Source organism: Protopterus annectens, chromosome 13.part0 (genome assembly GCF_019279795.1).
Source record: "Protopterus annectens isolate FY-2018-M chromosome 13.part0, PAN1.0, whole genome shotgun sequence".
Taxonomy (NCBI): domain Eukaryota; kingdom Metazoa; phylum Chordata; order Ceratodontiformes; family Protopteridae; genus Protopterus; species Protopterus annectens.
Genome location: NC_056747.1, coordinates 1092741965 through 1092755060, shown reverse-complemented (window position 1 = coordinate 1092755060; position 13096 = coordinate 1092741965).

Here is a 13096-nt window from a genome sequence, read left to right as displayed (position 1 = left end):
TTTATAAATAAATAATTTTTGGTTGGCAAAGGTGTAAACTTGTTCTCAACTATTCCTTCATTGGCTCATCATGAGAACCAAACATTTCCACCGTAGCAGCATAATAGGCCGAAGCTGGCAGCACAATGGCTCCCAACAGTAATGCCATAACCCCGATATTCATGACACAGTTGGAGGACAGCAGCATAAAGCTGCAAAGTGAACTGGCTGAACCCTCACCTTACATAACTCCAGAAATAGTGACATGGGATTACATAACCAACTCAGTGACAACATAACATTAACATTACAACCTGAAGGGGGGGCACACCACAAAGCTCAGCTTTGGTGCCTTGTGAACCAGAACATGTTCAGGAAGAAGATACTATTTCAGACCTACAAGTGCCTGCTGTCATACCTGTGCAAAGAGGTGGCAGGTGAAGGCATATGTCACAGCTAGCTTTAGAGACATGGAATTTTCTGGCAGTCCAGCAACAGATGCATTGTAAAATTGTTCAGGTTCAAGCCACTGCCACAGAGAGTCAAGTAGAGAGGGTTAGATTACTGCATGGTATATGTGAAGAATTTCTCCATCACATGGGAATGGTGGAGGCCAGGGACAATGCTGTGAGGTTTCTCACATGCAGCATGGTAGCACATACAGCAGCCGTGCCTACCTCCATGTGCACATTAGTAAAGACTTACCAGAGTCAAATAAGAAACACAGCTGGTTGTGTACCAGGGAGTGTTCACAGATGTTGGGGCTAAGTAGGCTGCATACCATGTCATTCCCAGGGTATCGCTGCAGTGATATAACACAAAGGAAGGTAGGCAGGACTTGTCAGCCTTCCTCAACATGTGTGAGAACCTCAAAGTCGAGGTCTTGGTCCTGCAGTGCCTAGAGTTTCTCCTACATCCAGCACATCATGGCATCACAGTAACTTAGCATCAAGCTCTCTTGCTAGCACTTGCTTAATATCACTAGGACAATCACCTACAGTATCACTGGGGGACACTGTGTATGATACCTTACATGTATATTTCCTTTGCAAACCACATTGACAAGGCTCAGGCAAGGATATAAATACACAACTACTTATAGCAGGAGGAGAACTGTGATGCAATCATACAGAATTTGAAAAACAAAAACAATATTTTTGTGTGGGGGGTGAGCATATTATTTCATTCTTCAAAATGTTACCTCAAACTCTATTACCTAGGTAGTGAAAGAAGGCATGTAGAGCTAGAGCCATGCATTTGCTACTGACAAATCCTGCCAGTGAAACTAGCACTTTTATCATTTCATCCTCATGGCTCTACAAATTATGACCACTTAACAGTTCTGATGACATACACAAACAGTGATGATGAAGAGCTATGTAAAGTGATGTGCAGTATCATCTGAAGAAACACCAAATGTCAATGGCTAACACTATGCATGACAATTTGTAAAGCACAGGGAGAAAAAAAAACATTTGTTCTGTTATTACTTGCAATGCAGCCCAAAATTATGACAGGTAATGAACAGCCCTGATCATGTCTGCTATGAACATACATTATTTCTATGTATCTTTACATGAGAATTACACTTCTCCTTTTGCCTTTACCAGTAACCATACAAGTAACAGTTGACAGTTAAGCATCAGAGTGGGGGGATGACAAGCAAAACTTTACAGCAATCAATTAATTCAGCATAGAAAATATTTACACAATAAAAAAATTGTCTGATGTACAGTGATAGTTGGCCATGTGCCACTCAGCATAGCCCATGACTAACACTGCATGCAACAAGTTTAATCTATATGATATTAAAGTAAAGGTATGTCTACCTTAATGTCATGGCTCATATAGCAGTGGTCTAGAAGCTGCCTCTTTGCTTGTGCAGCCAAGTGCCATGCATGAGCCTGCCAGATGTGATCCCATTGGTAATGCATTGGCTGTCCATCATCACTGTCCTCACCGATTGAAGAAACAGTTACAGGAGCTGCATTGCCATCATGGGGCAGTTGACAGCAGACCAGTGCTTGTGGTCAGAATGCAGCACAAGGTTAACCCCCCAGACTCATTCAAACAAAGTAAATGGGCTTTCAGCAGGCCAAACAGTTGCTCAAAGACAATTTGTGTCTGAGGCAGGGAGGTGTTGAAGCATACCCCAAAACCTCCCCTAGGGTTATGGCTTGTGTCATCAGCCAGGGTTTGAGTAGAATTTCCACCTTTTGTTGTGGCTGAACAGGACTTAAGCCGCACACCTCACACCTCCCATGACTCCACCCATGCCCCACCCACTTCCCACCCATTTTGTGCCATTATTGTCATTCACATCAGACGAGAGGGAACACCCTCTTTCCCATTTGTGATGCCCTTTTCTGCAGATTTACTATGCTTTTGTAAAAAAACATAGTAAATCCACAGATTTAACAAACACTGATATTCTGTTTCTTATTCTAAAACAGAATACTGAAGTTTGTACAGTGTTTTCTAGACTACTGGACAATTAGTTAGATTTCTAGATAGTCTGAAAAAAAATGGACAGGTGGCAATGCTACGTTCGAGTGAGTAGCCTACATCACCTGTAAAAGAAAAGAAGTGAGGAAGGGGAAGGGAGACAGAACAAAAGAAGGGGCTTACTACTTAGCAAAACGTTTACCAAAGTATACTTACAGAAATTAACATGACTGGAAAAGTTTGCACTAAGCCCCATTAGCCTGACAAGTCTGATATGTAACACTATGGAGCTCATCATCATGGACCTAATTAACAAGGATATAGGGAATCTCCAAACTCTGGATCCCAAGCAATTTGGTTTGGTGAAAGGTAGATCATGCCTGCTCAACCTGGTTGACTTTTCTGAGTCATTCACCAGAGCGGTGGATGAAGGTAAGGCAGTTCATTCAGCCCACCTCGATCTGGCCAAGGCTTTTGATACCATTACTCACTCAGGAATTATTGATAAACTCACCTATCTAGGCATCAACCCCTATATCACTAGGTGGGTTGCAAATTGGCTCACAGATAGAACACACAGTGTGAAAGTAGCGGACTCCAAGTCAGACTGCTGACAGGTCACAAGTTGAGTCCAACAGGGATCGGTCCTGGGTCCTCTCCTGTTTGGCATCTACTTCTCAGAAGTCCAGGGCAACATTGAGGGACTCTGGCTGACCAAATTCGCAGACGAGTGCAAGAAGGCATCACTGAGACCAATAACTGGTGTTGAAACCATGGCCTTAAGCTTAATGCCAAAAAATGCGTCATCATCCCCTTTGTTAAAAACTCAGTTCCCACTAATTACCACATCGATGGGCGCTCACTGAACACAGAAGGCGTTATAAGAGATCTGTGGACACAGGTTGACAGCAACCTCTCCTGCGACCACCACATTGCCACTGTGGTCAGAAAGTCCTTCTATGTGGCACATCTAATTACCAAGGGTTTTGCATCCAGGAAGAAAGAGGTAATTGTTTATCTCTACTCTTCCCTCATTAGACCAATCATAGAGTATAATGCCCCATTTGGCATGTACCTCATTGAACACCTGCAACAGCTGGACAGGCCACAAAAGTACCTCACAAAGAGGATCCTATGTCTTAAACACATGTCCTACATGGATAGACTAAAAAAAACTGAAGCTATTCTGTCTCATATCATCTACTAAAAGGCAATCTCTGCTTGACTTACAAAGCCATGTCTGACCCAGCTCTGTTATAAATGCTACATCTAAAGAAATCCCAATCCCTTTGCACCACATGCTCCAGAGACCTCAACCTCATTACCACAATCAACAGAACATGCTGAAGGGACAGGTTCATAACCCAGAGACTGCCCATGCTATGGAATAGACTTCCCATACATGTCAAGCAGAGCACCTCACTAGCCCTCTTCAAGAGAAATCTTGATGAGTGGATGGGAAATAGAAAGTTCACCCCGGGGATCACTCCGGTGGCTCTACTTGATAGAGGCACTGGGAACTAATGATGGGCGGCACAATGACAGGGCACGTCTATGGGCTAGGCTTGTAAAGGTCCCAGGGCCATTAGCCTAGTACACACCTATGAACCTATGAACAAGGTGACCATGGGGTATCCTACCAGGCAGGAAAAGGAAGCAGATTGAACTTGTGTGCCAGATGTGAGAATCATGGGTGCTGCCAGGATGCTGGGCCAATGCATTAGTGATGCACCCACAGTATCACATACTACCTGGCAGCTGATGGAATGGTAGGCCTTTCTGTTATGGTACTACCCCCAATAGTCCAGATGGAGCCCTAATGAAAACATGGGTACAGTCTATAGTTGAATCATGAGTGGAGCCAGTAAATGCAAATTATCAGTGGTTTATTGTACACCCAGATGGGCATATCTGCATGCACATTTAAGACTTACACATAACTGAACTTGCTTAATATCGCCTCCCACATGCTTCCTTAAACTATAGTAGCTGTCAGGGTAAAAACAATCATTGTTCTACATCCTCCCTCTTTAACTTTTGGTCCTTATTTCAATACATGAACAAATTTACTTTAATATTTTTCTTTAAACACTTTCCAGAATAAACATCGTATTAACAGTTCAACATGGCCTGTCTGATTTTAACTCCAATTCACTGTATATATTTAGGATTGAGTTAGCAGACTCTTCCTGCCCATGTCACATACAGATTTTGATTGGAATTAAAAACAGGAATTGTCTTTAGAGGTTTATTCGGTACTGAAACATTACATTGTATTTCAGAACCATTTGAAAAAGGAGGTCTGTCTTCTTGGAATTGATTGGTGATTCAGTCAAGGAAATGGAATCACTAGTACACAGTTTGTTGAAGCTTTGGCTCTGGGACAGGCAAAACATCTCTGCAATTTCTTCTGTAGTTTACTCCTTCTGACTGAATGATGTAAGACCTTGGTTCAGCACAAATGTCCCTCACAATTCCTACATGATCACGATCTTTTGAAGTCTGCATTATAACAACCTCACCTTGCAACAATGATCAAGGAGGTCTATTGGTTTTGTCACAGAATAATTTCTGTGCATGATGCTTTTTTGATACTTGAACTTTGACTATCTTATTGCTCTTTGACTTTGGCACTAACAGCTGTTTGCTAATTGGAATCGTTGTCCGTGTTTGTCTTGACATCAGTCTTTGAGCTGGTCTGGTCATAAGGAATGTTTCGATGATTTATTAAATTGAGGAATACATCAGTTCCATCTCTTTTGGACTTTTCCATTAAATGCTTTGCACTGTGGACTGCACGTTCAGCCAGGCCATTGGCTTGTGGGTATTCTGGACTGCTGGTTACATGAATAAAATCCCAAGATGCAGCAAATTCTTTAAACTGTTGATTAGTAAATTGTGCACCATTATCTGAGATGACTTTATGTGGGCTTCCATGGACTGAGAAGTGTCTTCATCAGCTGTATAACTGTGACAGATGTCAAATCATGGAGTAAGTTGACTTCAAACTATCCAGAGTACAAATCAACTAGTACCAGGTAATGATGACCATTCTATTAGAAAATATCTACTGCTACTGTTGACCGTGGTAAATCAGGGACTGGGTGTAGGTGAAGTGGTTCTTTTTGTTGATATGGTTTGGTACTGTTGCAAAATGAACATGAAACTGTCTGTCTTCGTATATCTTTAGACATTGAAGGCCAGAATACAATGCTTCTTGCCCTATTTTTAGTTGATTCAGTGCCATGATGGCATCTATACAGAATCTGTATAAAGTCTTTTTGCAATGATTTAGGAGCTACTACTTTTGGGCCTTTCATAATGATGCCATCTTCCACTATGAGCTCATCCCTGAAAGGGAAATATTGCTGAATTTCAAATGGCAGACTTGTTTGACATGTTGGCCAGCCATGGTTGATAATATTACTCAGTCTTTGAAGAAAATAGTCTATAGCAGAGTGATTTCTTAACTCATCAAGCTGCGATGATGAAATGTGCTTGACTTCCATGACTTCAGAATCAGCTGTCCCATTTTTGTGTTGTTCTGTTGTCTTTCTGGGTGTGCAAGACAAGGCATCAGCAAGATAAATGTGTTTACCTTTTGTATAGACAATGGCAAAGCTGTATTTTTGTAGCTTTAACTTCATGTATTGCAATCTTGCTGGGGATGTATGTTTTGGCTTGTTCAAAATCGTTACTAGTGGCTGGTGATCTGTCTCAATCTGGATTGCCCTTCGCTATACACTGAATCTGGAGCATGCAAACACAACAGCAAGAAGTTCTTTTTCTATTTGTACATAGTACATCTCTGTTTGAGTCAGGGTATCAGAATCAGAATCAGAATCACATTTAATGGCCAAGTATGCACACACATACAAGGAATTTGACTCTGGTTTCAGTGACTCTCCAAGTATGAATTACATAAATGACTTACATACAACTATTAAGAACAAGACAAACAACATACATGCAACTGTTAAGAGCAAGACAAAAAAGTAAATATACATATACATACAAGATGCAAGTGGCAACTCAGTGCAAGAAATACTAAAATAAACTCTGAAAGAAACAAATATTAACAATATGTAAACAATACTGCAGAATCTTCAGAGGATTGTGAGTAAGAATACCCCAACCTAATAAACTGAGTTAACTGATTATGAACTTTATGGCCTGTGGAAAAAACTGTTCTTATATCTGCTTGTTTTGGTGTGTATTAATCTATAACACCTGGCTGATGGTAATAGTTCAAAAAGATGGAGGCCTGGATGTGAAGGGTCGGTGATGATTTTCCCTGCCATTATCACGACTCTGGAATAGTACAGGTCCTGCAAGGAGGGCAAACTAGCACCAGTGATATTTTTGGCATACCTGACTATTCGATGTAACCTATTTTTGTCATGATTAGACAGAGATCCAAACCACACTGTTATGGATGAGCTGAAAACAGACTCAATGACTGCTGTATAGAACTGAATCAACAATTCCTGTGAGAGGTTGAACTGCCTCAGCTGTCGCAGAAAGTACATTTGTTGTTCTGCTGTTTTTTTGATGGACCCTAAATTGGTCTCCCACTTCAAGCCCCATGAGATTATAGATCCTAAAAATTTGAAGGATTCCACAACTGACACAGCAGTATTGAATATAAAGAGGGAGGATAATATTGTAGTACCACTCCTAACGTCCACTGTCATTGCCACAGTTTTAAGGGAGTTCAGTTCCAGATTATTCTGACTACACCAAAGGGCCAGTTGCTCAACCTCCTGTCTGTATCCAGACTCATCAGCATTCTTGATGAGCCTGATGATAGTTGTATCGTCAGTATATTTAATACGTTTGATAGAGGGATCCTTAGACATGCAATCATTAGCGTAGAGGGAGAATAGCAGTGGGGACAGCCCACATCCCTGTGGGGTACCTGTATTAATCGTGCAATAGCTAGATGTAAATTTCCCCAGTTTTACCTGCTGTTTCCTATTGGTTAGAAAATTGGTGATCCATTGACAGGTGGAAGCAGGAATGGAAAGCTGAGAGAGTTTCAAGTGAAGAAGTTCTGGAATTATTGTATTTAATACAGAGCTGTAGTCCACAAACAGAAAACTTGCATATGTTCCTGGGTTGTCAGGATGTTGCAAGATATAATGCAGGCCCATATTAACTGGATCATCCACTGACCGGTTCTCTTGATAAGCAAACTGAAGGGGGTCCAATGAGGGAGCTGTAATATCCTTTGTGAGCTAACACCAGCCTTTCAAAAGACTTCATGACCACTGATGTCAAAGCAATAGGCCTGTAGTCTCAGTCCTGTTATAGTGAATTTTTTAAGCACTGGAATGATTGTGGCTTGTTTGAAACATAAGGGAACTTCACACAGCTCTGATGATTTATTAAAAATCTGAGTAAAACAGGATACATATGCAACTGGAATGCCCTCCTGAAGACATGCTGCACCAAGTCCATACTGAGAGGCATCACAGGTGAGTGTCACAGGCTTATGGATATTATAGTATCTCAGTGTAGGTGGATTGGTAATTCTCTTTTTTAAAGTGTCAAATGCCTCTTGGTACTGTTCAAACCAAGACCATTTTACATCTTTATGTGTTAACTCACTCAATGATGAAGAAAGTTCACTAAGGTTTGGAATGAATTTTCCCAAATAATTAATCATTCCCAGAAAACACTGTAAAGATGTAATACCATCTGGAACTGGCATTATATTGATTGCTATTATCTTTGATGGATCTGGCTGTAGCCCTGAACGTATGGCCAATGTAGTTGACTATCTTAAATTTGAATTTACATTTTAAAGGATTCAGCTCAAGGTTAACGTCACATGCATGATCTACAACTTTCCTGAGATATCTATGTTCCTTTTCTCCATTGCCTCCGACAATTATGTCATCCACAATAATGGCACAAGGATATCCAGCAAATATCTGTTCCATGGCATGTTGGAATGCCTCACTAGTGGAACTGATTCCAAATGGCATTTTCAAAAACCTGAATCTCCCAAATGGTGTACTTCATGTTGCTAATACAGATCTGTGATCCAGCAGGATTTGCTAAAAGGAGTTCTTGGCATCTAAAACTGAGAAGGCTCTCAAGGCACTATCCCTGTATTTTTGTCTCCTACAGGCTTTTGACGGGAGATCTATTCCTGGCATGCAGGACATTGTCAGACCCCACTCTGATGGACCTCATGCATATCCACTAAACAAACAGTACCAGAATTACCTGTTCTAAAGACTTAAACCTTGCCTGTGTTATAAATAGAACCTGCTGGAGAGATAGGTATGTATCCTAGAGACTACCCCATCTATGGAACAGGCTCCTCATCCATGTGAAGCAGAGTTCCTTCCTAACCCAATTCAAGTGCAACTTGGACAATTGCATGAAAAACTGGAAATTCATCTCTGGTTTGGCACCTGTGTCTCTGATGCAAACAGGAAACCTGTAAATGTTTCATCTCTGAGGTCCATGCTTACACTTTTCAAGGGTATCAGAACTTGTCAGAGATTTGGGATGCATGGCTATGCTTAAAAAGGCCCTTGTGATCGTTAGCCTAGTTAACACCTATGAACCTATGAATCTATGAGAAAACAGTTGAATTTGGTGCACTGGATGGTGAGGACATTTAAGGGCTTCATTTAAGTCTCTAGGATCAATGCATATCTGAATGTCATCTTAACATTTCTGTGGGCTGCAACCATAGATGATACTCATTCGGTAGGCTCTACCACAGGAGTAAGAACACCTATATTCACCATCCTGTCTAATTCCGCTTTTACTTTACTTTGCATTGCTACCCGGATATTACGTGCAGGTCTAACAACTGGGTTTATTTTGTGGTTCATTTTTATGGAATATGTAATTGGAAGCTTACCAAGTTCATTTTTGAAGATGTTGACATATTCTTTAAAAATATGTTGTGAAAAAGTTTAATTTTCATTTGTATTTAGATGGTGAACTTCTTTATTGGGCAAAATCAATCTGATTCTTAGGTTGTCTTCTAGGCCTAGCAATGACTGTACATCTCTTCTAACTACATAGAATTATAAAACATAACTGTTACCTGCAGAATGGCAAGAAAGGACTACAGTGCCATCTGTCTGAATATCTTCACACACTGTAAGCAACTAGTTTTGTGCTCCTTGTTGAGTCAAGGCTATCTCCAACTTTTACTTTTGCATAAGCTTTTGCTGACATGACATTATATTTAGACCCAGTGTCTACTTTAAGCTCTACCAGTTTCCCATTAATTTGTACAGTGCAAAATATTTCACTCTTTGCTGACAAGTGGGAATCTACTGTGTCGACTGTTTTGCTGACCATAGAAACACCATCAACATAAAAAGTTTCATCACCATTGTCAGGGTTTGCTGCAGTCTCAATTTGATCCACTGTCTTCGTTGGATGAAATTTATTATGAGTCTGTGCTGATTTGCAGAACTTTTTGAAATGGTTCCACTTTTTGCATTTTTTACACTGTTGGCCATAGACTAAGCATTTTTCTTGTTTAGGTTCGTGGCTGCCCCCACACTTACGACAATTAACAATGGCAGGTGGTATGGCATAGCTCCTCAGGTTACATTTATAAGGCCATATTGTCTTAGTTTTTTTGTTTTACACTGTCGATATTTGCAGCAGATATGGCAAGCATACTAGTATGTTCTTCAATGAGTTCATGTATCTGACAAATGTCAATAGCTTTGCTCAATGTTAATTCATTATCATGTAGTAGAATTTTTCTCACCTTATCATTATTAATGCCACATACAAGGTGGTCTTTTATTAAATTGTCTTGTAAATCCCCAAATCTGCATATCTTTGCTTTATTTCTTAAGTCAGTAACATGATTCTATAGTTTCACCTGGTTTTTGATTTCTTGTATTGAATTTATGTCTCTCCATCGTTATATTCATCTGTGGGTTACACAGTTCTTGGAATTTATGTTTTAAGCATTCTGAATCTTCACGGGTTTCAGCTTGGGCAATGATATGGCAGTTTTCTCCATCTCCTGCATAAACAACAGGTGCATATGCAAAAGAGTATTCTCACTCGATAGCCTTCGAGCCTGCCAAATTGAGAAGTATAAATGCTTGTATGCATGCGTCTTTATCTGAATGTGCAGCCGCTACAAAAATATTGTATTCTTGTGCAAACATGCACAAATTCTCAGTGACATTGCCATCAAACACCAGAGGTGTGTGTTTGCGAAATCCATCTGCCATGCCATCAATATATATTCATTTACCTTTTGCACTTCAGCCACTTATTTCACTTGGATGATATTTAGCTAGCATCCCACTTCTGACACCATGTTGAATGATGAGTGGAGCGAGTAAATGCAAATTATCAGCAGATTATTGTACACCTAGCATGGATCTATCTGCATGCACATGTAAGACTTACACATAACTGAACTTGCTTAGTACCGCTCCCACATGCTTCCTTAAAATACAGTAGCTGTCAAGGTACAAACAATCACTGTTCTACATCTATCAACCCAAACACCTCTGGAAAACATATCATCCCATACAGGGCACTCCTGATTCTGGCTCAGTCCTGAGCTGACACACTGGCAGGTAAACATAACCAAGAGTATGTTGAGGAACTGCTGGAGTATTCTTAAGCCTGAGAAATACCCAGTCCATCTTCAATTTGTCTCTGGAGGGTCTCTTTGACAATGTGTTGAGCACTGTATATATCTTTGTGTCCACAGGTATAGGAAGACCAAGCATCTTCATCTTTGGCCATACAAACTCTTTAAAGCCCTTACAATATCCCTGTCTACTCTAAAATCTATCACAAATTTCCAAGTAGATAAAAAAGGTGTGACTTTGCTTTTTGTAATGTATGTGTCCATGATGCACCCATGCATTAAATGTGATTTGGAAATGCAAAAAAAAAAAGAGGGAAAAAACTTAATTTACATAAGTTTCTTGCACAAATTTTAAGGCATTCATGCTTTTACAACCTTTACAGTCTAATTTGTATAAGTTTATTGTAACCTGTCTGTAATGGTTATGCCTAAGTTCACATCCTTTATGAATCATGCAAAAGCTGTGTTTAGCCTCAGCCAATGCAAATTCTCATTACACATAAGCACAATATCTATAAATATCACCCTTTTATTTATGTATGCTGGTAGAGCAATCCAAATAGTCACTAAAGGCTTGCAATTGAAAAAGTTACCACTCTTTGCAAAGTGGTTGTGCCTGTGGTTTATGCAGGTAAAATGCAAAAGCTGAAAGTGTACACGTGATGCAAACAAACAGCTTTGTGCACTGAGGAATGGATAAAGGGACTTTTTAAACCAGTGCTTCATTAAATACTTCAAGTATCAGCTAAGGAAAAAAATAAACTCAGTGCAGTTGAAAGGTTGCCACACTTACTGACAGAAGCTAAACACATGTTTTCACAAGACATAAAAACATGTACATAAAAGATGAACTAGGACAAAATAACAAACAGAAATTCACTAAGAGACCAGGGCAGTGTCGTATGTGATTTTTTTTTTGACAAATGACTACAGCATCAAAGGATAACATAACAGTCAAACAGCCTTTACAGGACCACTATTTACAATTTAACACACATGGGTTCATAGTTTAATAGATGTATACTAGGCTAATAACCACTTTGGCCTTAACAAGTAGCCATGCGACTCAAATGTCTTTGACTAGTTACTGTGCTTTAGAGGTTATTTTAAGGGGGGGCGGGTATATCTTAGCAAGGGCATGGTTTCACTATCGCCTCTGTTTATCAGAGACATAGGCACCAGACCAGGGGTGAATTTCTGGTTTCCCATTCACTGATCCAGTTTATGCTTGATTATGGTTTGGGAAGGGTCTTTGCTTCATATGAATGGGCAGCCTTTTTCAGAGATTGAAAATTCTCTGAGATACATACCTGTCCCTCCACTGTATCCTATTTATAAAGAAAGCAAAATTTAAGTAATTGGATCTAGTAGTTTTGATGCTGTTCATTTTGCAGATGTGCAAAAGGTCTTTCAGAGTGGGGTGTAAGGATACCTTGTATGCCAGGCATAAATCACCTCTCAACAGTCTGTATGAAACAGAGTACAGAGATAGGGCTTTGAGATGATCTGCATAGGACATTTTGTTTATGCCCTGCATTTGTTTTGTAATGAACTTCTGTGGATATTCCAGTTGTTGCATGTACCAATTCACTTGAGTCACATAGAATGAGTTTCCGACTACAGTAGAAACATGTTGGTTGAATGCCAGGTTACTATCTACATGTGTCCTCAGGTTCCTGACTACTGGGTCTACTCTTTGTTTTATCAATGTGGTAGTTTACTAGGGTGGTCAGCTTCCCAAAATATGCTATTATGCATTTCTTGAATTTAGTTGTAAGCAATGGCTTTTGCACCAGTCATTTGTCTGTGTTAGACCTTCCTGCGAGATGTTTCTCTCTTGGGAGGATTCAATAACTACTCCTAGTTTGCAATCATTTCCAGACTTGATCAGACAGATGCCCTTGGCATTGGCCTTGACTTCTGAGAAGTAGATGAAAAAGAGGAGCTGTCCCAGCATGGACCTCTGAGGGTCTCCACTGCTGACATGTCTCTTAGTGAAGGATTTCTCCCCAACCCTAACTTCTTGGGTCCTATCTGTGAGCCAATTGGCTATCTATTGTGTTACATAGA